Below are 3,341 nucleotides of genomic sequence, written 5' to 3'. Positions count from 1 at the left end.
CATTGGAAGCACATCACATTATGGCAGGGTAACGTTTCACAGTTTAATGAATCTTCCACTTATTTGATGGGCTGGTTAAGGGATTATTTATGGTTAAACTCTTCACAACTTATCAACGGATATAATCCTTTTGGTATGAATAGTTTATCGGTTTGGGCATGGATGTTCTTATTTGGACATCTTGTTTGGGCTACTGGATTTATGTTCTTAATTTCTTGGCGTGGATATTGGCAGGAATTGATTGAAACTTTAGCATGGGCTCATGAACGCACACCTTAGTTTTATTAAAACCCTAGGTCTAGCTCTAGCCCTTTGATTTCACCTAATTTTTAGTGTTTAATCTACCTAATATACATGTATTTAAACTAATGATGCGTGTAATTAACTTACCTCACAAGGTTATGTTGAAATCCCTCTTTGGAAGCTCTCAAATCGCCCAAGTGTAGTGTAGAAATGAAATAAATGCTCTTAAGTCCCGTTTTTAAAAACTCTTCCTAGCCCTCTGATGTCGCAATTGCGACACTGGGCTCGCAATTGCGATATCGCAATTGCGACATTTCGACCGCAAAGGCGAACATCCCCTCCCCCTGCCTCGATCGCAAAAGCGAAGGAAAGTCCGCAAATGCGAACCCCTGGTTTTGCAAATGTGATAAATAAGGTTGCAATTGCGACTCCTGCCCAGCCGCCCCAAATTCGCAAATGCGATGTCTCACTCGCAATTGCGAGTTCGCAATTGCGAACAATATCTCGCAATTGCAAGACCTGCAGCAGGGGCCAAAAAATACCAGAAAACTGGTATGTTTTCTCAACTCCAACTATGCCCGAATCTCACCCGAGCCCCCGGGGCTCTACTCCGAATACTCATACCAGTCCTACAACCATGTGCAAACTTGCTCAAGCAATCAAATCGCATAATTAACACCTAAAACCATGGATTTACACCAAAAATGCATGAAATCCTCAAGAACACCTAAATTCCTAACTTTTCAACCGAACATCCGAATCACGTCAAATCAATCCCGTTTCGCACCAAATTTCACAGATAAGACTAAAATATTATACCGAACCTGTACCGGGCTCCAGAACCAACATACGGGCATGATATCTATGTGATCAAGCATTTTTTCCTTTTTATTAAACTCTTAGTATTTCAGTTTAACAATTTTCAATCAAAATTCATTACTCGGGCTAGGGACCTCGGAATTCGATTCCGGGCATACGCCCAGGTCCCATATTTTTCCACGGACATCCCGGGACCGTCAAATCACGAGTCCGGGTCTGTTTTCCCAAAAAGTTTACCGAAGTCAAACTTGGCCTTTTAAGGAAACCTTAAAGATACAATTAGGCATATTTCTTTCAAAACCCTTCCAACTCCTGAACCGACCGCCCCCGCAAGTCGTAAATTAGCTAAAGCAAATACGGGAAGCTTTATTTAGGAGAACGGGGTTCTAAAAGGCAAAACGACCGGTCGGGTCGTTACATTCTCCACCTCTTAAACAAACGTTCGTCCTCGAACGGACAGAGAAGAGTATCTGGACTGCTGAATAAGTGGGGATATCTGCTCCGCATGTCCTCCTCGGACTCCCAGGTCGCCTCCTCGACTGGTTGGCCCCTCCACTGGACTCTCACCGCAGAAATCTTCTTGGACCTCAGCTGGCGATCCTGTCTATCAATAATAGCAACTGGCTCCTCCTCATAGCCCAAACCCTTATCTAACTGAATGGTGCTGAAGTCCAACACGTGGGATAGGTCGGCATGATACTTCCGAAGCATCGAAACATGAAAAATTGGGTGAACTCCGGATAAACTAGGGGGTAAAGCAAGCTCATAAGCAACCTCCCCAACTCGTCTCAACACCTCAAAGGGGCCAATAAACCTTGGGCTCAACTTGCCCTTCTTCCCGAACCTCATAATGCCCTTCATGGGCGAGACTTTCAAGAGAACCTTCTCGCCAACCATGAATGATACATCCTGCCCCTTCTGATCCGCGTAGCACTTTTGTCTAGACTGAGCTGTGCAAAGCCTTTCCTGAATCAACTTTACCTTATCCAAGGCACCCTGTACAAAAATCTGTGCCAAGTAACTTAGCCTCACCAGGCTCAAACCACCCGATAGGAGAACGACAACATCGACCATATAAAGCCTCGTACGGGGCCATCTCTATGCTGGACTGGTAGCTGTTATTGTACGCAAACTCCGCCAAGGGCAAGAACTGATCCCACTGCCCTCCAAAATCAATCACACATGCTCTAAGCATATCCTCCAAGATCTGCACTGTCCTAGGGATGGAATGCTGTGCTAAGCTCTACACGAGTCCCCTCACTCTGCACGGCTCTCCAGAAATGGGAAGTGAACTGAGGGCCTCTGTCCGATATGATGGAAACCGGCACACCATGCAATCGGACTATCTCCCGAATATAAATCTGAGCATACCTCTCCGCTGTATAAGTAGTCGCCACTGGAATGAAATGGGCCGACTTGGTCAATCTATCCACAATGACCCACACTGAATCAACCTTCCGCAAAGTCCGCGGTAACCCAACTACGAAGTCCATGGTGATGCGTTCCCACTTCCACTCTGGTATGGGCATCTGCTGAAGTAGGCCACCTGGTCTCTGATGTTCATACTTGACCTGCTGGCAATTCAAACACTTGGTCACATACTTCACTATGTCTTTCTTCATCCCCCGCCACCAGTAATGCTGCCTCAAATCACGATACATCTTCGTAACTCCCGGGTGGATAGAATACCGCGAACTGTGTGCCTCCTCTAGGATCCTCTTCCTCAGACCATCAACATTAGGAACACATAGACGACCCTGGAGTCGCAGAACGCCATCCTCGCCAATAGAAACCTCCTTGGCACTTCCCTGAAGCACCGTCTCTCTGAGAACCGCCAAATGTGGATCATCGAACTGTCGGGCCTTAATCTCCCCCAATAACGAGGACTGAGCAACCACACATGCTAGAACTCGGCTGGACTCTAAAATGTCCAACCTCACAAGCCTGTTAGCTAAGGACTGGATGTCCAGAGCTAGGGGCCACTCCTCTACTGGAATGAAGCCAAGCTACCCATACTCTCCGCCTTTCTGCTCAAGGCATCCACGACCACATTCGCCTTGCCCGGATGATAAAGAATGGTAATGTCATAATCCTTTAGCAACTCAAGCCACCTGAGCTGTCTCAAATTGAGATCCCTCTGCTTGAACAAATGCTGTAAGCTGCGGTGATCGGTGTAAACCTCACAAGGCACCCCATACAAATAGTGCCTCCATATCTTAAGAGCATGAACAATCGCTGCCAACTCCAAATCGTGCACAGGGTAATTCTTCTCATGAATC

The sequence above is a fragment of the Nicotiana attenuata genome, unplaced genomic scaffold, assembly GCF_001879085.1.
Source record: "Nicotiana attenuata strain UT unplaced genomic scaffold, NIATTr2, whole genome shotgun sequence".
Taxonomy (NCBI): Eukaryota; Viridiplantae; Streptophyta; class Magnoliopsida; order Solanales; family Solanaceae; genus Nicotiana; species Nicotiana attenuata.
The sequence above is the reverse complement of the archived record's forward strand: the minus strand, read 5'-3'. Positions refer to the sequence as shown.